Genomic DNA, 25,421 nt, shown 5'->3' with positions numbered 1-25,421 from the left:
TGCTAAGCTTCAGGCACTAAACCACATGTAAAGAGTTAAATCTACTGTCCATCTGCCCGTGCGGATCTTTAGAGCTAAAGCACTCGGCTCTTCCCCTTTCCTTGACAGTAAGGCCTCAACATCACCCTGGCATTGTGGGAATCCATCCCAATACCTTTATGTTCAAACAGGGGTTCGAGAGGTTCCAGGCTCCTTCGACCTGGGGGCAGGACCCAGTGGAAACCAGACAAAGCTACAGCAGAAAGAAACTGTGCTTCCAGGTTCTGACAAGAAATGATGAACAACGGGAAGCTCTTTTAGGTCCCTCAGGCCCTACCTTTTAAATTTTCCACTCGGTCTGGGAAGAATTGGAGCTGCTCCAGAGAGATGTCTGCTCTTTTCATCTTCCTTCCTGGGGCCTGGTTTTCCTGGAAGTTGCCAAGCCCACCCAACCCCACTTTACTACTGAACTCACTCTCCCAGAAAGAAGAGTTGTAAGAGCAGCCCTGATACACTGTAACACTTAAATCAATTCCCTCGTTTCAGGTGTGTGCCTGGTACATTCTGGTTATTGCTGGGGAGGTCATCACAAGAACAGGACCCACAGTTGACCCAGGCGAGAGAGAGTCCGGACCTCTCCCCATCCATCCTTACCTTACCTCTGCCCACCACGCCCACAACCACTTCAAGGATGCAGCCTTGACAGAGTAACATGCCCTAAGACCACCTGGATTGAATACGTGACTGAACCCAGTTTAGGCCTCTGCATAAACCTTCAAGATTCTGGTGGCAACTAGAGATTCTCATACTAAGTGAAGTCAGAAAGACAAAGACAAACACCATATGATATCACTTACATGTGGAATGTAAAATATGGCACAGATGAACCTATCTACAGAACAGAAACAGACTCAGACATGGAGAGCAGACTTGTGATTGCCAAGGGCAGGAAGAAGGGGTAGTGAGATGGACTAGGAGTTTGAGGTTGGTAGATACAAACTATTACATTTAGAATGGATAAGCAATGAGGTCCTGCTGTTTAGCACAAGGAACTACGTCCAGTCTCTTGGGGAAGACCAGGGTGGAAGATAGTATAAGAAAAGGAATATATACCTATGAATATGACTCGGTCACTTTGCTGTGTAGCAGAAATTGGCACAACATTGTAAATCGACTACACTCTCATTTTAAAAATGTATTTAAAAAAAAGACTCTGGTAGCAGGTGTGGAAATCTACTCATCTTTTAGCCACCCAAGATAAGCCTCATTTGTAAGCTCTCTTGCTTACTAGAGTTGCCAGCTACCACTCTGAAGTAGGCTGCCTCTTTCTTGGTCTCGCTCTGCCTTTTGTGTATAGAGCTAGTTTCAGATTTCACTGTAGAAACTCCCAAGGTTTTCATCACGAGAACCCAGGAGGTCAGGACTGCCCTTAACCCCACTTTACAGATGATGAAACAAATCAGAGAGGTGAGTTTGCCCAATGTCACATAGCTAGTAGGCAGAGCTGGGGTTAGAACCCAGGCAGCTTGAGGATAAAGTCTGCTCTCACTACCCCTCTGCTACACCGTGTGAGCCAGGCCCTTCCCACACACCAGCTTCTATAGCCTTCTTCTCCCCATAGCTCGGATCTCCTAACTTACTGCAGGCTTCAAAGAATCTAAATCCTATCTTAATCTCAGGTGGTAAAGGGATTTGAGAGACTTTGTACATAGACTAAGACATATTCCTGTGGCTCTAAACTTGACTATGTACCCAAACGCATAGCTAAGCTCCTTATTTGTTCCCTAGGTTTGAGGCCCTGTGTAGATTATCTACAATTTACTCTGAGGTCTTCACTCATTCATTGGACAAATATTTTTGATTATCTACTACATACTAATCATGAACAAGAGAGAATGCACTCAATTAATAAATATGCTATTGTGCCCCTTTTACAGATGGGAAGACAGAAAATGAGAGGTTAAATCACTTGTCTGCCATTCGACATCTAGTAAATAGCAGGACTAGCATTCAATTCTGGGCCCTACCCTGCTCCTGCCTATACCTTCCTCCCCTTGATCTTATGTCATTTTCTGAACAATCATCAATTCTCAAATTCTCTGACTGGGTGTCCTACCACTCAGGTCAACTCATGAACTAAGTATGGGAGTTAGCATAGACCCCACAGATTAAGGACACAGTCCCAAAGACACCAACTGTAAATGGGGTTCCCAAAATACCTGCTCTTTTGCCCAGCTGATTATAAACATGGGAGCTCCCAAGGCTCATCCTTTGATAACTCACTAAAACTACTCATTGAACTCAGGAAACTCTATCCTTATGATTCAGGACGGCCGCATGAAGAGACGCTCAGGGCGGAGTCCAGGGGTACAGGGGTGCAGAGCTTCCATGACTTCTCTGGGCGCATCGCCCTGGCACATCAACATGACCATCAACTTGGGAGCTCTCTTATTGTTCAAGAGCTTTTATCGAGGCTTCCTTACATAAGCATCCTTGATTATGTCCTTGGCCACCGGGGACTGAACTTCATCTCTAGCCCTCCTTTCCTCTCCAGAAGTTGAAGAAGGGGCTGAAAGTTCCAACTCTAGTCACACAGTGTGTAGCCAGCTCTTTCCCGAAAACTATGTGAGGGGCCACCTGGAGTCATCTCATTAGCATAAAGTCAGGTATGGTAGAAAGGGGCTCTTTATGAATAATAAAAAACACTCCCATCACTCAGGAAATTCCAAGGGTTTCTGAAGCTCTGTGCCAGAAATTGGGGGCAATAATGTATATACATGTATACACATACATACATACATACATATATACTCATTTTATATATGCATGTGTGTGTATTTGTTTAAGTATACCCCACCCTCACCCCTCCAGGAACCATGGCCAGGGACTAAAACTCTGCTAGCTGCCACCAGACTTCCCTTAAGGGAGCCACCTGCTTGGATTTCTATGAACGCTTCCTGGCTCCCCATCACTTGTCTGCACACCTGCCAGGGCAGCCTGTCTGCCTACCTGAAAACTCGCTCCTATGAGGTTCTGCCCGCAGGACTAGCCAGCTGTGCCTGCGCCCTCCATCCCAAGCCTGCCTCACTCCAGGGATCTGGTCTCCTTTCAGAACTTCCCCTCCCCAAGTCTATGCCTATAAGAATTAACTGTGTCATGTTCTGCCAGATGCCAGTGTGACCCAAACATGCCCAAAGGGCATTTGACTTTGCCCGTCAGGGACATGCTGTGGCATTGAAGAAGTGAGAGAAAGAATTGGGTCAGTGTGAATCAGAGCAGGAGAAAAACATCTATAGAGTATTAGATTTAGAGAATATTACTCTCCAGTATTATTAGAACACCTCTCTGGCCACACTAGCTAGGCCTTTATCAGGGTTTCCATTATAAATCCTATTTCCAAGGGTTTATGACTTGCTGTAAAAATTCAATCCAGGCGGAAAAGCAACATAGTGAGTTTGCAGTCCAGGAAGCAGTTTGATTCAAAGAAAGGATAAAAAGCTGAGAAGCAACAAAGAGAAAAAAAGAAAAAGGAAACAGATTGTTTAAAAAGAAGACAGCCAGAGCCTTGCCCTGCTTTTCTGACCCCACGTGACTCAAAGGTGATTTTGTTTTCAAATTTGAGTTTTCACAGGTTATTAATTCCCATGTGCAAAGAGCCCTGTGAGGACGCTAAAGACAAAAGCACTGAGCTCCGTGATGTGTTTTCCGATTGGAAAAGCAGTGGGGACAGCATGTGTTAGAACTTGCTCCTTGGGGCGGGGCTGCGGGGGGGGGGTTCCCCTGGGAGCAATGTCCCCCTCGTGGACCACATCCATGACAACTCTCGAGGGACACATGTGGAATCTTCCCTGGCTCAGGAAAAGGCAGAGAAGGAACAGGGGATGCTCGGCAAGTTTGTACATTCTGATGAGGTAAAGGAACATTAGGACCCAATTCCTCACTTCCTGAAAATAAAGCAACCATCTCTGTCTCTCTGTTACCCTCCAGAGCATATTCTGAGGCAGGCACCCAAGGCCGCTACACATTTGTGACCATCTGTCCAGTTATAATTTCATTATGAAGTGTCCCCAGTGACACTTGGCACTTCTGCCAGCATCACTGCTTGCCCATATCTCCCCAGGAGGGGCCACTCTGGGAGTTCAAAAGTACCATCTCCCAATGCTTGGAAGTGTAAGCCTGGAACATGCAGTTCACCAAAGTTCACCTTGCTTCGTTCCCTTGCCTCATTCAAAGATGAGTCATTGCCTCCAATTCTCAATTAAGAAATCTTAGGGCAGTTAAGGGGAGCAAGGAGAAGACAATGACCAGTCTTGGGACCCAGACTTTCTTCATAGGAGAGAGTCCGAGATGGCATTCTAGTTGGAAGGAGAAAATAGGGAGCTTGGCTTGGCAGTAATGGTATAGCAAGTGATCATACTGCTGCTTAGAACAGTGGGTTATTTGGGGGAGCTATAACAAAGAGGGGATGGAAATTATGTGGGAGACACGAATGCCTGTCCAATTCTTGTTGCCACTGCAAAAGTGAGATTTCCCCCCATCTTCAGAGAGCTGATCTGTTTGAAACTCATGATTTGCTCTCAAGTAGAGGGTTGAGTAAAAAGAACAAGAATTTGTTTTTATTAAGCAGCACTGCTTTGCTAGGCCACTTGCCAGTTGTTTTTTTTATACATAATTTCATGTAAACCTTATAAAAACTCTATGATATGGATATGAATTATCTGTTTGTTTAAAAGATGAGGAAATTAAGACTAATTAACTTACCCAAGGTTAATCCACAAGCTAAGTGGCAGAGGCAAAACTGAATCTATACATTTCTGATTTGAAAGCCCTTGATCTTTCCACATTTGAAAGCTCTGAGTAATACCTCAATGGATAAATTACAGAATGGAAATGAATTTGAGATAGTCTGAAAGTTTCAAGCATAATGTTATCTGGAGTAGGACTGGGGAGAGGCCTGGTAAATCACCTGCACAAAGGAATGTAGGCTTTAATTATGTTAATTCCTCAAATCTAAGAAAGTAATCTTAAATTCAGAAAATAAAAAAGTCTGGGATTGTTAAAATAAAGAAAGCATCTAATCATGTTTCTAATTTTATATATGTACAGTTTTACTGCAAACTCTGAAACAGTTTCCCCCTTTTAAAAGCACCACTGGGAGTTCCCGTCGTGGCGCAGTGGTTAACAAATCCGACTAGGAACCATGAGGTTGCGGGTTCGATCCCTGGCCTTGCTCAGTGGGTTAAGGATCCGGCATTGCTGTGAGCTGTGGTGTAGGTTGCAGACGCGGCTTGGATCCCGCGTTGCTGTGGCTCTGGTGTAGGCCAGTGGCTACGGCTCCGATTAGACCCCTAGCCTGGGAACCTCCATATGCCACGGGAGCGGCCCAAGAAATGGAAAAAAAAAAAAAAACAAAAAAGACAAAAAATAAACAAATAAAATAAAATAGCACCACTGGTAATTAAGCCATTGTCTCTCCACTCCCAGCCCACCCTGTTAGAATCTCCTATGTGATGCTAGAGCTGGGAGCCTGCTAACCACATTTCTGCTTTGCTAGCCAGGGCTCTCTAAGGCTCTGCCAAAAGGGGGTGCTAGAGGGAGATGGAAAGGCTGCTTTCTGCACCTACAGCAGTAGTTGGTTCCAGTTTCAAATGTTGCCCACAATCCCAGGACCAGCCTCATTGCACCTCATCAGATACAGCACCAGCCAGCTATCTGGGGCCTCTTCTCCTAGATTCTAGATTCTAACAGCCCCAACCTCTTGCCTCCTCTGTTCCCTTAGCTGTAGAGGTAGTAGCTTCTTCCTAAAGATGCTACACCTGTGTTACTTCAGTGTTCCCTTTTGTATTTACATAAATACCTGTTCAACAAATTTCTTTCATTAAGTCTGTATTGAAATAACTGGTGTGGGCAGTTCCCGCCATGGCACAGTAGGTTAAGAATCCAACTGCAGTGGCTCAGTTCACTGCAGAGGTGCAGGTTCGATCCCTGGCCCAGCACAGTGAGTTAAAGAATCCAGTGTTGCTGCAGGCTGCAGCACACATAGGTCACTCTCTCATATATATATATCTAGAACTGCCACATGATCCTAAATTCCCAGGTATGTACACAGAAGAATTAAAAATAAGTAGTCAAACAAGTAAATGTACACACATGTCCAGAGCATCACTATTAACAATAGAGAGTGAAAACAGCCCAAATGTTCATCAGTGGAACAACAGATAAACAAATTGTGGTCTATACATACATGGAATATTATTCAGCCATGAAAAATGAAGTTCTCATACATACCACAATATGGATGAAACTCCAAAGCAGAATGCTAAATGAAAGACTCCAGGCACAAAAAGTCACATGGTATATGATTCCATTCATACGAAATGACCAGAACAGGTACATCCATAGATACAGAATACAAATCAGTGGCTGCCAGGGACTAGGAGGTGAGAGAAAGATAGGAAGAAGTTGCTTAAAGGGGATGGGCCTTTCCTCTGGGTGATGGGAAAGTTTCAGAACTAGATAGAGGTGATGGTTGCAAAACATTGTGTACAAAAATTGTTCACTTAAAAATGGTTAATTTATGTTGTGTTAACTTCATTACAATAAATTATTTCAGAAGGCAGGTAGGAAGGAAGGAAAGAAGGGAGAAAAAGAGAAAGAAAGACAAGCCAGCCAATAAACGGAGAGAGAAGAAACCAGGTCCCTAATGACAAGACTGAAAATTTGGATCATGCCTTCCCTGATGTGGGTAAACTCCTGATGTCAGTTAAAAAAAAAAAAAAAAAACCCAAGATATTATTTTTTTCACTTGAGTAAATCTGAGTTGAGTTTCTCGCCTTTTCAACCAAGAATTCTAACACTGTCTTTAATTAATAGTAATTATTTTTAACCCACAATCCACTAAAATTTAATCTAGTTTCTGTCTGTTCTGGCTTCAGGAAGGGTAAAGAATGATTTTCACCATCTAGAAAAGACACTGTCTAGAGCTGTCTAGAAAAGCTCTGCCAACAGTAGTTTCAAGTGCCCTTAAGCTGTCTCTTCTTCAAGCTGAATAGTCCCAGTTGTTTCAACCTTTTCAAGCATTGCTTGAAAAGTCCTTTTTGACTGGTATTTGAACCAGAAGAGCATATCATATTTTAGAAAATTCCCTGGCAGAAGTACAGAACTCTCCATTCTTACCAACCAAAGGGATGGCTGTTGTGTCATGGAAGAAATTCTGCCATCTCATCCAGGGGTGAGTGGACACTGAACAATCAAGAAATTAGTCTTTGTACTTCAGACCTACTCCCTCTTCCCTCATGATCACCTTGATGTTTTTTTACGTGTTATTAGCAAAGGGCTAATCGCATTTTAATGTTGAGGGCTGGCGTTTAATTGATAGTGTATAAATGAATGGCTCTAGGTGGAGGACCATAATTGTCTCCATGAAAATTTGATGTAATTCTGCCAGGTGTCCATTTGGATCTCAGAATCCCTACATCTGATGAGTTCACCAGTTTGCTAATTTTCTACAAAAGATTGGACTCTATTAACTTTCCTCACCCTCGATGACTAGCTTAATCATGCAGAGATTGGTGCGGAGCTTGGAGTAACTTAATTTCCACCAAACGCATGGCGTCCTCGGATATGCGACAATCAGAGAAAACCTGATAAAATGCTGACAATGGAAAATAGTAACGGCGACAGTCACCAACTCAGGCCCAATAGAAAGGGCTTCTTACCGTATGACAGATCACCCTCTGCAAGTCTTGTACCTGGTTTTCATCTGTAAAAGGAAATGGTTGGAATAGATTTATAGGTCTTTTTTTTTTTTCAGTACCAAAATTTTGCATTATACATGTCAGAATAAAGTTGTTTAATAACTGATTTCACCCATTATAAAGAAACATGGTAGTAATCATTATTTCCCTTGAACAGCTGTGTAAATCTGAGCAGCAGTTCAAGATACAAAAGCCCAAAATATAAGCAAGATCTTTCATCAGCCAGATAGTGTTCTATTCAAGTATTTATTCACTCACTCAAACCATACTCACCTGGGCTATTTTTGCAGGCAATGCTCCAGAATGCATTCTAGGACCTCCTCATTAGAGATATAAAACCTAGAAGAACGATTCAGAACCTCAGAGTTAACAAACATCAGCTGCTGGAGTAATAAAACAAATACTCTACACCAAAAAATTGTGGTGATCAAAATTAATAAGAAATTATACCAACATTCATATTCTATCTTCCAATGTAATGAATGGAATCACATACTTAGAAGATACATTTCTTGGGTCAAAGTTCAAATACCTCTCAAGCTAAATGGGGAATGGCAAGCTGATATCGGCTAAGGTGTCAATCATTGATGAATGCTAAGACATCACTAAAAATTTAATGAGATGGAAAAACGTATTTCACAAGAACTTTTTTCAGCGTACTTGTCTATGTGGTGAGAAAAAAATATTTTTAAAAAAATCACTTCAGATTGGATGAGCTCCTCACCCACCCAGGAATAAGTTCAAGTAATGCGAGATGTCACATTCACGAGCTGTCTTCTAAGAAAGTTGACTGGGTTAATGCAGGGATTTCGCTTGTCTAAGCTGGGTACACCACTTTGGGGCTGATATGAATTGATTAGAGCTATACATAATCTGCATCTTTTCCCCAAATGCAGTCTTCATCCTTTCCCCTGGAGAGAGGTGCTTGGCCTCTATGAACAAATGTTTTTTTAAGAGTACCTGATTGACAGGGCACCAAATTTTAGCATTCTCCTGAGATGCTTCAATGTTTAAGCTCAGCCCTTCCCCACACCCACTCTTCTTCGGCCCGGGGAGAAAGAAAGCACACAGGGGAGGAACTGCACACAATGAGAGCCTTCCTCCTTCCACTGAGTCAGCCGTGGGACTGTGTGTTCAAACAACGGGAAGAAAACCAGAGGCACAAAGCACAGTGGGGACTTGGTGAAAGCACAGAGGCTCTCAGAGTGCATCCTTTTGCGGTGAGTAAGTAACTTATGATGAATAGTTCACGTAATTAGAACCTCATTCATTAATGCTAAAGGTGACTTATTAAAACACAAACAACTTACTACATTTAAAAATTAAACATTGAAGCTGCTAACAAAGTGAATGTGAGAAGTCCATTCTGGGGTGGGAGAGGCCTGGCACCTCATCTGGGAAGCTGGGAATCCACAAATGAGGGTGCACAGCCCCTCCTGGCCTCTCCCTGCAAAGTGCTTTCAGTGTACTGAACAGTCTTCAGCAATGGCCCCAGACCTTAAGTTTTCATTCCTCCCCAGATCTGTCTTTTTCTCAACATCGAATGCTTTTTCAGTTTGTACCAGAAGCTCCTCAGGCCAAAGATTCAATTGTTCAACAAATATTTATTGTGCATCACTGTGCACAGGATACTGAAGCAGGTGCTAGAGATACAAGGATGGATAAGACGAAGCACTTACCCTTGGGGAGCTCAAAGCTAGAAACAACCTCGGACAACTCGGCTGTAGGAATTGGAATGAAGGAGCCGCACAGACCCAGAGAGAAAGCAGATAAAAATGGCATAACCTGATTCCATTCAATGAAGAGGATGATAAACTATGCTGTGCAACATCCTCCATGTTCCCCTTTCGTCCTCTCAGCAAACCCATGAGGTATTAATAACCCCATTTCCTAAGTGATGGTGTGCGGAAATGTTTACCTTTTTGTTAATAGTAGCTGGTCAGAGACTTCTGTGAGGAGAAAGCTAGTGGGGCTGAAAAGCTGTTGAATAAGCCCACTCACCCAAATCCAGAAGCATCAGCCTCCAGACAAGGAAACCAGGCTGGCCAGGAGATTTCCTTCAGAGGAGCAAAGAGCTACTTTATATAATCAAAAGAGAAGAGAGTGGACATCAAGAAAATGGGAAGAATGGAGTAAAAGCAGCAGAGCCCTGCATGGGCTCAGCATCAGCGGGATGCCTGGCTAAGGAGTCGGGGAGGAGAGATGATGGAAAAGAAACAGGACTAAGATTTTCCATGAAAAATGCTGTGGACTTTGTGAGGAAACCTCTCCCTGAGACCCCAGAGACATTCAGTAAACCTCCTTGAACTTCCTGACAAAATCGGTGAAGCAGCTGAATTTTGCCTCAAAGTTGATGAAGTGCAGGATACAGTGTGTACAGTGATAAGGGGAAGAGTGGGCATCTGTTTTAGAATAAAAATGGAAACGAGGATGTAAAGATATTAAGCCAAGGAGTTCCTGCTGTGGCACAGTGTTAAGAATCCAACTGCAGCAGCTCAGGTCATTGTCAGGGTGTGGGTTACATCCCAGGCCCCTCGCAGTGGGTTAAAGGATAGGTCACTGCCACAGCTGCAGTACAGGTCGCAGCTGTGGCTCAGATTCAATCCCTGGCCCAGGAACCTCCATAGGCCCTGGGTGTGGCCATTAAGAAAAAGAAAGAGAGAGAGAAAAAGCCAAAGACCCAGGCTCTGTCCCCTTTCGAGGTACAGAAATGCTGAGAGGCCACAGAACTATCTCTGCTTCTAAGGAATGTGAAGACATGGTCTCTGGAAAGGCCACCCTTGCTGGAGGGCATGTCCTGACCCCACAAATGAAAGCTTCAGAGTCAGAGCTAAGATCACAGGAGGAGGTCATATGAGCAAAGGGCTGTCAGAAAGGAGGTATTTCTGGGGCCGTGTAACAAGAAAAGCTAAAGAAAGAAGACTCATGATTCTGCCACAGTGAGTCTCTATGACACAGAAATGCTGAAGCAGATCAACATCAGGGGAAAAGCCAAGAAAAGAAAAAGAGAATGGAAACTTACAGGTGCTGTGAGCCAAGAACCTGAGATAAAAAGGGCACTAAAGTTCAGGTGGGAAATTGGTTATTCAACTAGTGAAAAAAGAATTATAAGAACCTATTCTACACACATCACTTAAGTGTTATCTTTTGCAACATCTATCAGAATGAGTTTTACCTCCAGGAAGGAATACAAGTTTATGGCTAGAAGAAGAGAATTTTAAAGAGATTGAGGGATTGCAGGAAAACTAGTTCTATTTCCATGGCCTCAGCTTCCATATAGGGCCTTTGTGCTGGGAAGTGAGGGTAGAAGAATTTGCAGTTATCACGAAAAGAGGCTCTTGTGTCTCTGTCACCATGGGGTATGGAAGAAAGGTATGGGCCACATGTGGCATGTGGCCTTTTCCCAGATTTCTACTGGACAACCCCCGACTCCCATCCCTCTGAGGCTACCCCTTGTCCTGGGTGCCCAGAACACCCTTGTTTTTAATTCCTCACGAATTACCAGGGCTGTGTCAGGGTAATTTTTTCCTGTGCAAATGTAGGTGCCTTCCCAGGTTTTTACAACTTAAAGCCTGCATTCTCTTTGACGATGACCTTTCCACTTCAAAAGGATTTTATTAATTTGCAACTCAGCAATGGTCTCTAATCCCCACACTGCAATTAAGAGCATCAACTGTGTAATTTCAGAATTGCTCTTTGGTGTTCCTTAAACTTCAATATTGAAATGGGAGTTCATCTAACTTGAAGGAAACAAAGGCTCCTGTAGCCACAATGTCAACAAATATTGAATAATGGCCGTGGATCATCAGAGAACTAAAGCCCAAAGTGTGATTTTTTTTAATGCAGTAACTGACAGTGAAGAAACAGTTGAATTACTTTACACTATAAAATGAAGAGAATCTACCAGTGAATCTAAAGGGAGGGGAAAACACAGAATTATAAATAATGCATTATGTAGATTCATTTTAGAATATGAATAGCAGAAATTGTTCTATGACACGTACTCCAAACCACAGTTTTTCCCATTGAATAAGGTAATTATCATTCATTAATCTTTGCAAAGATTATGAAAATGTGCTTAGGATCAGGCTCCCAAGTATTTGCAGCCATGATTATAAGGATAGATTTGTCATCCCAAATAAGCAGATAATCTTCCTGTTTATAATGAGCCTCTCTTCTTAGAGATCAAAATGCATTATGGGAACCTCAAGAAAATGATGCTCCAAACACCATTTGTTTTCTAGGTTTATTCGATGTGATTAAACTTAAAAAAAAAAAAAAATACTTCTTCCACCTTATCCTTTTCCTCCCTCCCTTTGAATTTCTTCCTCGGGAATGTATTTCAAGCAAGGCCTTAATATCAAGTAGAGATTTCAGACTTTGTTTTTCCTCCTCATCTTCCTTCATATGATTAACGACATCGTTCAGCCTGCCACAGCCCACCAAGGAAGCACATGCTATGGTTGGGCAGCAGAAGGAAAGAAGGACTCTTTGCCCAAGAGTCCAAGAGTCACGTTTGAAATCCTGTTCTATCAATGATTACAGGAAAGTTATTTCATCTCACTCAGCCACAGCTTCCTTACCTATAAAACGGAGGAGGGTGGTTTAAAGGGTATGGTAGATGTAAAATGTGGGTGCTCAACAACAGGAGCATCACCTGCCCAGGGTTTCTCATCCCTCTTCTCCAGGAGAGTGACCGGGATGAGCAGACACAGAATGCACCTGTCGCAGGCCGAGGATACACCTGTTCCTGGTCCAGTTTGCACCACCTTGACTAGGTGCTACACTCAGGCTCCTGGAAGTGGCAAATGCACTGGCAGTACCCTAGCAAAGGAGGTGGGATGTCTTTAGTTGGTACACATTTTGTCTGAATTCTTACAGTACTCAAGAGTCTGTGCACTCTGCTTTTTTATCACGGCCTAATTGCTTTGGATACCAGTCTGACTTCTCCAGTGGGACTAAAGTTTCTAGCCAGCATGGATTGTGTCTTATACTATTTCATTCTTTTTATTGAGAAAAATAACATCCTGACAGCAAGTTCAGCCCACAAATATATTTTAGATAGATACATAGATAATATATACACATAAGTGTCTCTTTCCTCTGTTTTTTAAAATTGTGATTTAGTTGTATTATTTAGGGTCTTGGTCCTGTAGCTTTATTAGAGACCAAATAACAGTATCTTAAATGAGATGGACATTTAATTCTCTCTCAGTAAAGGTGTGAACTGGTAGGCTCTACAGGGGTATAGGCTCTACCCCATCTAGTCATTCCAAGCTGTCCCTGAAAATGATGAATTAAGTCATCCACGTGGTTGAAACAGACTCTTGATCCAGTTGGGAGAGGGGAAAAATGAAGTGGAATTCAAGGAGCTTCTTTGTTAAGAACAGGACCACAAACTTGCACACATCCCTCATCTCCATGCTCTGTCAGACGAACTTGGTAGGCAGGCACACTTAGCCACAAGGGAAGCTAGAAAACATACTATCAAGCTGCTGGTAGGGAGGTACAGAGAGGCTGAGAGAAGGGGGAGAATGTGGACCTAACTAAAACTTGAGGGTTCTAATACAAAGAAGAAGTAGCGAATAGGGGATCCTGGAGGCAATTAGCCATCTCTGCCATAGTTGCTACATTTGAAATCAAACAATTTCATATAAATTTTATATTACTGGCTTCTTTTTTTAAAAAAAGAAAAGACCGATGACACAAAGATTAAACTCCAATGCAGCAACAATTAGACGGCTCTAAATAGCAGCTGCTCTTTTCGGCGAGCTCGTGCAACATCAATTTTGCTATAGTGCCCATCAGGCCCCTAAACACATCTTTGACTTGGTCTCCATTATTCATTCACATCATCTGCCTGGTCCCTGTGGGCACCTGTGTTTGAACCTAATGCATCTAATGAGCCACCTGTTGTGCACCCACTGTATACCAAGCACTTTTCCCACATGTTCTTCGTTTATTCTCACAGCAATTTTGCAACGTAACTTTCTTTACTCTGTCATATAACTGAGTAAGCTAAGGTTCAGAGAGGTCCAATAACTTGTCAAATTTGGGGGGGGCACCCCAACGGCATGCAGAAGTTCCAGGGCCAGGGATCAAACCCCTGCCACAGCTGCAACCCTAACCACAGCAGTGACCAGATCCTTAACCTGCTGCCCAACCAAGGAACTCCAATAATTTGATAAATGTATCTAGAAGGTGGCAGATAAAAAATGTAAACCTTAACACTTTTGTGCCTGACTGTCCATGCTGGGAAGTGGGCGACAAGGGATGTCCAGAGAGAGATTTTAGTATGTTTCAATTTACCAATTTCTTTCGTGAAATAACTTTTTTTGTTTGGTGGCATCTTTCATATTGACTCGTCTTACAAAAGAATTAGGTAATTCTAGTCATTAGAGGATTGCATCTGAAGACCACTATACAGTGTGACCATGAATCATCTTGGAGCAGATGATATGAAGCAAGTTCTCCCCCTCTCAAAGGTCCTGGGCTCCACATAGAATCCAGTAGAGCACCCATTCCCAGCAGTCCCCATGCACTTCCAACACTGTCCACTCTGGTGCCTCCCCTCTCCTAGGATCCCCTCTGCTAGAGAGCTACTCCTTCAGACCCTTTGGGTCCAGGCCAAAAGAAGCCTCTTCCAGGTGGTCACCCCCTATCTCCAACTCTTAGGACAGTCAGTTCTCAGTGTTGACCTTGGGCACCCTGTTCACCTTCACTCCTCCTGTCTCCCAAACGAGGGAACAAGCCTGCATCGCTGAGCTCAGTGCCGTAGCAAACCCTCAATAAATCTATGGGGACTGATTAAGGTTGTCAAGCTAGATGATTCTTTGAGAGTCCCATCTAAAAAAAACCAATACAAAAAAAAAAATCCACATTCTTGGTTGAGTGCTTCCTGCTTCTATCTTCATAAGTCGCCATGTCTCCTCTTCCTCTGCTAACGTCATGGTCACTGCAGCATGGGAAGCAGCATGAAAGGAGCAAACACAAGCACTTGCCTGAGACTCATAAGATCAGGTCTTTGGTCTTCACTCTCTTTTCATTCATTCATTCATCCAATCACTTATTCTACATTATTGGGTGGGTACAATGTGCCAGGCCTTGAGATGGACATGAGAGACACAGAGATGAAGAAGGTGGGGTTCTGTCCTAAGAAGATCTCACTCTGGTGGGAGAAGGACACAAGAAAGAACAATTACATTACAGGACAAGGAAGGCTCTGTCAGAAGGCTGGAGCCCAGGGAAGGAATACGGAACCCAAGCCATGTGGAAGAGCATGCACCCCTCTGTACCTTGATTCTCTTTCACCCCAAAACAGAAATAACTCTCCTACCTTCTCCAGGCTGTATGCAATCAAATGAGGCAAAGTATTGGATCTATAAGATATCATTATGGAAATTTTCAGTTTTGTACTTCTACCAGTCTTGACAACCTTCATTAATCTTTGTAGTTCTTACCCTTGTTTACCAAAAAAACAGTGACTCAGAACTGCATAACAATTAGAGATAAAGTTAATTAGAATCCAGATTTCTTTTTCAGAAAATGCTCACTGTTTAACTTGAAAGATCACTTTAAGTAAGAGATAAATGGAAGCAAAACTCATTGGCAGCAGACTCAAAACACGTACATACAGAGGATTTCCATTTATTTTTAGACATTAAGTTTGGGATAAGAGCAATTTTCATCTGGAGGACTGGAGACCAGACAGCAGTGGTGCCCCAGTCACTGCTGGTGACTCCTTACTGAGTTCTGAGCATCACAGAGGTAGGTGGCACGAGGAAGCAGGAGGTGCAGAAGGATGCACCCTGACTCATTTGCATCTGGTTTGTACAGTGTGAACATCTGAAGAGTCTTTGGGAAATTAAGAACAGGTAACATTTACTGAGGATTTACCAAGTCATACAGTATTGTAACCGCTTTATATGTATTTTCTTATTTATTTTGTCATTTTTTTTTCCTCACAACAACCTTATGAAGTATGTTCTATTATCAAGCTCATTTTACAGAAGAGGAAACCAAAGACATCGTGATTAGAGAAAACTCTTTTCTAATAATTGGTCATTGTTTGAGCCATCTCCCCCAAAAAAGGGTGAGGGGAGAGGAGAAGAGATTTAGAAGGGAATTATTTCCACTGATTTTCTCCCCAAAATGTGGAATAGTAAGAAAACTCAAAAAAATTGCTAGAGCAAATGCAGTAGAAAAAAAATACCCTTACCGAATATCCTACTCATCCAGCACCTCGGAGTAAACAAACTGTCAAGGGGGCAGAAAAGAACTCATCAGAAGAGAAGCACAGACCCAGGAGAAATGTTCCTTCCTCCTGCCACTCACAATTGACTTGTGGGGAAAAAAGAAAAATGTGGAGCTCTTGGGTGCCAATTAGATATTGTTGAAAAATGAAAGCAACAGCATTCACTCAAAACCCCAAAAGCACCATGAGTCAGTTCCATGAGTATAACAAGCCCTGGCTAAGAACTTTCAGAAATTTTTTCATTAAAAAAAAAAAAGATTATTTAAATCAAACTTGGGTACTGCTAATTGTTCAGTGAATCACTCAAAGAGTACTTGGGCAAATTTTATTTTACTGGTTTTTTTCATCAATAAAGAATTTTGATACTCTCTGTTAGAGCTTATCACAGAGAGGGACTTGGTGGGGAAGGGAAATAATGAATAATGGAATATTCAGAAGAGAAAGACCTTGGTACTAAGCTTCCCTTTCAGCAAGGAAAACCCAAAGATTCAAAAAGGCTGTCAAGCTAATGGTCTGACCTGCCTTTTGTTTAATAAAAACAAGCTGTGAGGCATTTCCCACAGGGACTATTGAGGACTATCAATTACTGCTTTTGTGGGCAGCAGACTAATTCCTCCAAGTCCTATTCAGATGGAACAGGCCATGTGTCCATGGTAACCCTGTCCTCCCAAGAGCAGCCAAGCCATGTACCCTGATGCATGCAGCTATGTGGCCTCATTCATTGGCCTTACACCTTGGAGGAAGCAGAGGCCTAGTGACCTCATCTTTCCTAAAGGTGACCAGTACATTCAATCAACAGACATTTCCTGAATATGTGCCTTGGGCCAACTACTCTGAATTCAAAGTCCATCTCTTTTCCTCAGGAACTTTACAGGCTACTGAGACAGAATCATGGAAACAAAACTGTAATGAAATGTGATTACCACAGTAGAGGTAGGTCATGGAACCACAGGGAATGGAGAAAGTAGCACCAACAAAGATGTGAGAACTGGGGATGGGAAGAGGGCCAGGGAAGGCTTCTCCAACTAACGTGAGTGATACTTGAACTGGGTTGCAAAGGATAAGGAGGAGTTTCCTAATCATATATTCTCTGCTCAGGTCTAAGATCTCTGTGGTATGGCCAGAGCTGTACCTCTAGCAACTAGAACTTTTCCTGAGACATTTACTGATTGTATGAGAAGGAAGGAAGGAAGGGCAGGGAGGGAGGAAGAAGGGAAGAAAGGCTATTTATTTCATAGGCACAGAAAAAGGATATAGCAGATATCTTGCAACCTGCCCAACCCTGTTCTCTAGAACCTGCCCATCTTGACCACAGGCATTATATTTACAGGATATTACATTTCTGTGCTTGATCCTGGCCCTTGGACATAGCTGACTGTTCCATGAATGGGCCACTGACACAAAATGGACCAATCATAGTACCTTCCTTGTAATTTGGGATTGGGACCCAGAAAAAAAGAGAACCTTAACCTCTCTGGGTAGCTTGTAAACTTGGGAGCTGGTTGTAGGATCAGAGGTCCTAGATCTAGTTTTGGTCTGCTGTGGGTGAGGCTGGATCTTGGGGTATCTGGCTAAGAGTCCTAATGGGTCCCACAGATGGTACTGGCCTGCTAGTGGGCAAGGCCTGGGCCCAGGGGGTGCTGGTCTGGTTCTGGACTGCTAGTGGGTAGGCTTAGTCCTGATAAAGCAGGTGTGGGGCCATGGTGGTCCTGGGGTGGTATCTGCCCACTGCTGGACTAGGCTACAGGGGGTCCCAGGACTGGTGCCACTTGTAGACAGAGCCTGGTACTAGCATCCCTAGCTGCAGGGACTTGGGCATCCCAAGCTACTGCCAGTGCACTGCTGTGCAGGGCCAGGTCCTGGGCCCTCTAGTGGACAGGGCTGGGTCCTGGATGGCTGTGGGTTCAAGGGGTTTTAAGTTAATAGGCCTGCTAGTGGGTGGGCCTGTGTCCCCACCAAGCTTTTGCCTTGACTTGAGGCAACCCAGTACTAGTGCTGATAGGCTGGTGAGTGGGACTAGGTTCTGGAACTAATAAGCTAGAGGGAGGATTCAAAAATGACATTTGTCAGGACCAGTGTCCTCACAGTAGCATGAGCTCCCCATATGGCTAATATCAGTGTCTGTGTTCCCAGGGTGAGCTCCAGCTGCCCCTGCCTCTTTAGGAGGCTCCAAGATCAGCTAACTTTTCAGCAGAAACTCTGCAGAACACAAAGGAGTGGTATGATATATTTAAAGTGATAAAAGGGAAAAACCTACAACCAAGAATAGTGTACCTGGTAAGGCTTTCATTCAGATTCAAAAGAGAGATCAAAAGTTTTACAGACAAGAAAAGCTAGAAGAGTTCAGCACCACCAAACCAGCTTCACAAGAAATGATAAAGGGACTTCCCTAAGCAAAAAAAGGCCACAACCAGGAATTTGAAGTATGAAAAGAAAAATCTCATTGGTAAAGGCAAATAAACAGCAAAGGCAATAAATCAACCATGTAAAAAGATATAAAAGATAAACACACAAAAAAGAAAAAATAATCCAAACATAAACATAAGAATCCAAACACTAAAGATAGTCAACAAATCACAAGAGAAGAGAGCAAAGGAAGAAAGGAACAAAAAAATAAATAAATAAAAATAAAAAATAAACTACCAAGAAAACATTAAAACAATGAACAAAATGGCAAAAACTATGTATTTATGAAGAATTACTATAAAAATAAATGGACTAAATGCTCAATTCAAAAGACATGGAGTAGCTGAATGGATACAAAAACAAGATCCATATATATGCTACCTACAAGAGACTCACTTCAGATCTAAAGGACACACAGTCTAAAAGTGAGGGGACAAAAAAAACATTCTATGCAAATGGAAAAGAAAAAAGACCCAGGGTAGAAATACTTGGACACAATAGATTTCAAAACAAAGACTATAGGAGTTCCCTGGTGGTCTAGCGGTTAAGATTCAGCATGGTCACTGCTGTGGCTCGGTTTTGATCTCTGGCCTGGGAACTTCTGCATGCTGTGGGTGCAGCCAAAAAACAAAAACAATAACAAATACTATAACAATAGACAAAGAGGGACATTACAAGGGATCAATCCAACATGACGATGTAACAATTGTAAATATATCTGCACCCAACATAGAAGCATATAAATATACAAAGAAAATACTGACAGACATAAAGTAAGAAACTGGAAATAACACAATAATAGTAGGGGACTTCAATACCCCACTTACATCAATGGATAGATCATCCAGACAGAAAATCAACAAGGAAACACTGACTTTAAGTGACACATTAAACGAAATTGACTTAATAGCTATATATAAAATATTCCACCCCAAAACAGTAGAATACACATTCTTTTCAAGTGCACATGGAACATTTTCCAGAATAAATCACATGCTAAGATACAAAAGAAGTCTCAGTAAATTTAAGAAAAATTAAAATTATATCAAGTATTTTTTTCTGATCACAACGCTGAGACTAGAAATCAACTACCAAAAAAAAAAAAAATCAAAAAAAAAAAAGATGGAAGCTCAACAATAGCTATGAAACAACCAATGAATTACTGAAGAAATCAAAGAAGAAATTTTAAAAATATCAGGAGACAAATTAAAATGGAAACACAAAAATCCACAATCTATGGAACACATAAAAAGTGTTCTAAGAGGGAACTGCATAGCAATGAACCATAACAAATCTAAAATAAACAACCTAACTTTACACCTAAGGGAACTAGAAAACAAAGAACAAGCAAAACCCAAAGTTAATAGAAGAAAAGAAATCATGAAGATCAGAACAGAAATAAATGAAATACATATTAAAAAAAATAGAACAATGAAACTAACAGCTGGTTTTTAGAAAACTGATAAACCTACAGCCAGACTCAAAACTTAAAGAGAGACAATAATGTGAGAAAAAGAATGTGTGTGTATATGTATATCACATATATATATATATACATATATGAATGACTGGGTCACTTTGCTGTATATTAGAAAATTGACAGAACACTATAAACCAACTATAATGGAAAAAAACAAAAATTGTTAAAAAATTTTTTTAAAAAGAGAGGGCCCAAATCAATAAAATGAAAAAGGAGAAGTTATACCTGACACCACAGAAACAAAAAGGAAAGATAAGAGATTACAGCAAATAATTCTACACCAGTAAGATGGGCAACCTGAAAGAAATGGAAAAATCCCTAGAAATGTACACTCTCCCAAGGCTGAATCAGGAAAAAATAGAAAAATATAAAAAGACCAATTAATCAGAAGTAAAATTGAGTTAGTAATTTTAAAAACTCCCACAAACAAAAGTCCAAGACCAGATGACTTCACCCATGAATTTTACCATTTACAGACAAGCTGACAGCCATGCTTCTCAAACTATTACAAAAAAAATTATAGAGGAAGGAATGCTTCCAAACTAATTCTATGAGGTATCACCCTGATACCAAAACCAGAAAAATCGATCACAAAAAGAGAAAATTACAGGCCAATATCACTAACAGACTCAACAAAATATTAACAAACTGAATTCAACAATACATTAAAAAGATCATACACCATGATCAAGTAGATTTATCCTAGGGATACAAGGATGATTTAATAGCTGCAAATAAATCAATGTGATATATACCACATTAACAAACTGAAGAATAAAAATATCACTTCAATAGACTCAGAAAAGACATTTGACAAAATTCAACATCCATTTACGACAAAAACTCTCAACGACATAGGTACAAAGGGAAGCTATATCAAAATAATGAAGGCCATATATGGGAAACCCACAGCTAACATCTTTCTCAATGGTGAAAAGCTGAAAGCATATCCTCTAAGATTAGGCATAAGAAGACAAGAATTCTCACTCTTGCCACTTTTTTTCAACATAGTATCGGACCTCCTAGCCACAGCAATCAGACAAGACAAAGAAATAAAAGGAATTAAAATTGGAAAGGAAAACGTAAAATTGTCATTGTTTGCAGATGACATGAGACTATACACAGGAAATCCTAAAGATAACACAAAAATTACTAGAGCTCATCAATGAATTTGGTAAAGCTGCAGTATATGAAGTTAACATACAGTAATTTATTCCATTTATACACTAACAACAAACTATCAGAGAGAAATTAAGAACATCAATCACATTTACAATTGAACCAAAAAGAATAAAATACCCTGGAATAAATATAACTAAGGAGGTAAAGGACCTATACTTGAAAACAATGAGACACTAACAAAAGAAACTGAAGACAACACAAACAGGTGAAAAGATATACTGTGGTCATGGATTGAAAGAAATAATATTGTTAAAATGACCATAGTCCTCAAGGCAATCTACAGATTCAATGTAATCCCTATCAAAATAGCATATGCATTTTTCACAGAACTAGAACAAAAAGTTCTAAAATTTGTAATGAAACACAAAAAAGACTTCAAAAAGCTGAAATAATCTCAGGAAAGAACAAAGCTGAAGGTTTCATGCTCAATATTTCAAACTATACTACAAAATGACAGTAATTAAAGTAGTATGGTACTTGCACAAAAACATACACATAGATCAATGGGCCAGAAATAAACCCATGCCCTTATGGTCAACAACAAAGGAGGTAAGAATATACAAGGGAGAAAAGACAGATCCTTCAATAAATAGTGCTGGGAAAACTGAACAGCTATATGCAAAAGAATCAAATTGGACTACAACTTTCTCATACCATACATAACAATAAACTCAAAATGTACTAAAGGCTTAAAGTAAAATCTGAAACCATAAAACTTCCAGAAGAAAACATATGCTGTGAGTTCTTTGACATCAGTGTAAGTAATCTTTTGGATATATCTCTTCAGGCAAGGGAAACAAAAATAAAAAATTAACAAATAGGACCACATCAAACTAAAGAGCTTTTGAACAACGAAGGAAACCAACAACAAAATGTAAAGACCATCTCCTGAACGGAAGAAGGTATTTGCAAATGACATATATGCAATAAGGGGTTCATATCCAAAATATACAAATAATTCACACAACATCAAAAAACCACAAACAAGTTGATTTTAAAAATGGGCAGAAGGAGTTCCCATTGTGGCTCAGCAGAAATGAACCCGACTAGTATCCATGAGGATGAGGTTTTGATCCCTGGCATCTCTCAGGGGGCTAAGGATCCAGCGTTGCCATCAGCTGTGATGTGGTTGCATTCAGGCTCAGATCTGGCATTGCTGTGGCTGTGGTGTAAGCCAGCAGCTATAGCTCCAATTCGACTCCTAGCCCGGAAACTTCCATATGCTGCACCCACAGCCCTAAAAATAAAAATGAGAATAAAAATAAGGCAAAAGACCTGAATAGACATTTTTCTATAGACATACAGGTGGCCAACAGGCACATCAGTATCACTAATCATTCTGGAAATACAAATCTTTTTTTTTTTAATTTTTTTTTCCCACTGTACAGCAAGGGGGTCAGGTTATCCTTACATGTATACATTACATTTTTCCCCCAGCCTTTCTTCTGTTGCAACATGAGTATCTAGACAAAGTTCTCAATGCTATTCAGCAGGATCTCCTTGTAAATCTATTCTAAGTTGTGTTGGAAATACAAATCTAAAACACAACAAGATATCACCTCAAACCTGTCAGCATGGCTATTATCAAAAAGACAAGTAACAGGTGGTGAAGGATGTGGAGAAAAGGGTAGTCTCATGCACTGTTGGTTGGGATGTAAACTGAAAGAGTCACTATGGAAAACTATACAGATAATTATCAAAAAACTAAAAACAGAATTACCATATTACTCAGCAATTCCACTCTTGGTTATTTATCCAAAAAAAAAACCTAATTATAAAAGATATATTGAAAGAAATAATATTGTTAAAATGACCCCTATGTTCATTGCAGTACTATTTACAACAGCCAAGATATGGAAATGCACACTTGAACAATGGATGAAAAAGAATGAAAAGAATGAAATGTTGCCATTTGCAACAATGCAGATTGAATCCAGGGTATATTGTGCTAAGTGAAATAAGTCAGACAGAGAAAGACAAATATTACATGATGTGAGATTATATCCAAATAACAAAAGAAATGAACAAATATAACAAAACAGAAACAAAGATACAGATAACAGATGGTTGCCAGAGAGAAAGGAGACAAGAAGTGGAAAGAAATAGGTGAGAAGGGTTAAGAGGTACAAACTTCCAGTTGCAAAACAAATGAGTCACACTTATGAAATGTATAGTGTGGGGAATGCAGTGAATAACTATGTAACATCTTTATGTGGACATATTGTAACTGGACTTATCCTGGTGATCATTTTGAATGTATAGAAATACTGAACCACTATAACAGGAACTAGTCAATTATACTTTAAAAACAAACTCATAGGAAAAAAAAAAGACTAGACTTGTGGTAACCAGTGGCAGAGGTGGTGGGAGGGGTAATTGGATGAAGGGAGTCAAAAAGTGACCATGGACCAGTTACAGGGAAAATAAGTACTGAGGATGTAATGTACAACATGGTCAGTATAATTAACACCGCTGTATGCTATATATGAAAGCTGTTAAAACAATAAACCCTTAAAGGTCTCATCACAAGGGAAAAAAAAAACTTTCTATTTCTTTAATTTTGTATCTGTGTGAAATGACAGACGTTCACTAAATTTACTGTGATAATTATTTCATGATGTATGTAAATCAAATCATTACATTGTATGCCTTGAACTTACACAGTGCTGTATGTCCATTACGTCTCAATAAAACTGGAAGGAAAGAAGAAACGCAGTATGGCCCTACTTCTAGTTCTAGAAATCCAACTAAGTATACCACACACTAAACAGATATGTGGGGTAGAGGCTTTTAGCATTATAAATAATATTACAAAATGGGCCTTCTCTGTGCAAAGGATTGGGCTCTATGGTCCCTTTAACTTGTCTACTTCTGCAGTGCAATTAAAACATGATGTGATTTTTTTTTCCCAACAGCATTTAGAAATCCCCTCCCAAGAATACAGTTATTGTATGTGATGGATTTGACCTATATTGAACTTAAGATCTTTGGCGAAAAGTAATTCCAAATCACAGCTCTGGGAAGTTTTTCAAGGAAGTCAAGAGAATAGAAGTTGCTTTTTGCAGCATCGATATAGGATATGTGAATCAAGCAAGTCTCTTTTGGCTTTAATAATTCACTGCTTGGTGTTATCTAGCCCATGTGGCCAAAGCCCTGGGTATTGAGCATGCACTCAACAACATCCCAGGCACATAAATAAACCATCTTCTGCTCTCAGTCCAAGAGGCAGTTATTGATCTGGGCTGTGATCTTCTCCTACCTGACTTTATGAGGATTTCTAAAATAGCTCACCTTAGGGGAATTAGAGACTCAAGTACTTTTCTTTTGTCCTTTGATCAACCAAAAAAATCACCAACACCTTACAAAATATGGATTCTGACAGAAGAAACACCAACATTTGCTGTGATGGCCAAACAACTGACCTGGCATCATATCCCACAAGCAAAGAGACAAAAGGAAAAATTGATGGTCCCTTGGCCACCAAGACTACTTTGCTGCATCAGGAATCAGCCTCCAAATTACAGCTGTGGGGTCTTGATGAGCCAAAAATCAAGCCATGTGATTTCTGCAGATCAGCTGGGAATAGGAGATGCCCTGGAATGGAAGTGCTCCCACCCTACACACTTGGTTGCCCATTTTGCATACCTGACTGAAACTGTGGATTTTGGTCCTAGCTCCTGCTGGCTACATGACCCCATAGAGGTCATATTTCTCAGGACCTCAATGTCTCCAGTGGTCAGGTACAATGACTGACCACCCAAGAGGTATTCCCAACCCTCTTCTCTTGAATTGCCTCCAACTGCAGAGGATACAAATTCTGAATTCTCATTTTGCTAGCCTTCCTCGCCATCAAGGTGTTATGAGATATATAGGGAAGTCAGCTGAGGGGATTCTAGACAAAAGTTTCATCCTGGAAACACAGAGACAATCTGATAAGTACTGGTATTCAAATGATGCAAATGACGCTTAAAAACTCAACAAGAGAAAACAAACCACTGATTAAAAAATAGGCCAAAGACTTTAACAGACATCTTACCAAAGAAGATGTTCTGATGGCAAATACACATATGAAAAGATGCTCCATACCATATGTTATGAAGGAAATGCAAATTTAAAAAACAATTAGATACCACTATCAGAATGGCCTATCACACTTATTAGAATGACAAAAATCTATAACACTGACAATGCCAAATGCTGGTAAGGATGTGGAGCAATAGGAACTTCCTTCATTGCTGATGGGAATGCAAAATGAAACACTCACTTTGGAAGACAGTTTGGCAGTTTCTTACAAAACAAAAACATACTCTTTGCATGTGGCCCCACGATCACGAACTCTTTGGTGTTTCGCCAAAGGAGGTGA

General features: G+C 40.8%; 1 protein-coding gene across 17 annotated transcripts in view; it reads right to left on the bottom strand.

Moving 5' to 3' along the window:
- Positions 1-25,421, bottom strand: part of C9H11orf87 (chromosome 9 C11orf87 homolog) — a 642,485-nt gene that overhangs the window by 561,721 nt on the left and 55,343 nt on the right. For 14 of the 17 annotated variants that reach the window (XR_002346992.1, XR_002346993.1, XR_002346988.1 and 11 more), the window contains 2 exons: positions 8,010-8,075; positions 7,698-7,741 (listed from right to left, as the gene is read on the bottom strand). The gene's annotated coding sequence lies outside the window, so the exon portion shown is untranslated. Of the gene's footprint in view, positions 1-7,690; positions 7,742-8,009; positions 8,076-14,741; positions 14,905-25,421 lie in introns of those variants that run through there. The other 3 variants (XR_002347000.1, XR_002346999.1, XR_002346995.1) reach the window with 2 other exon arrangements.

Source organism: Sus scrofa, chromosome 9, assembly GCF_000003025.6.
Source record: "Sus scrofa isolate TJ Tabasco breed Duroc chromosome 9, Sscrofa11.1, whole genome shotgun sequence".
In the NCBI taxonomy this organism is placed as follows: domain Eukaryota; kingdom Metazoa; phylum Chordata; class Mammalia; order Artiodactyla; family Suidae; genus Sus; species Sus scrofa.
This window is presented reverse-complemented; position numbering and strand designations above follow the sequence as displayed.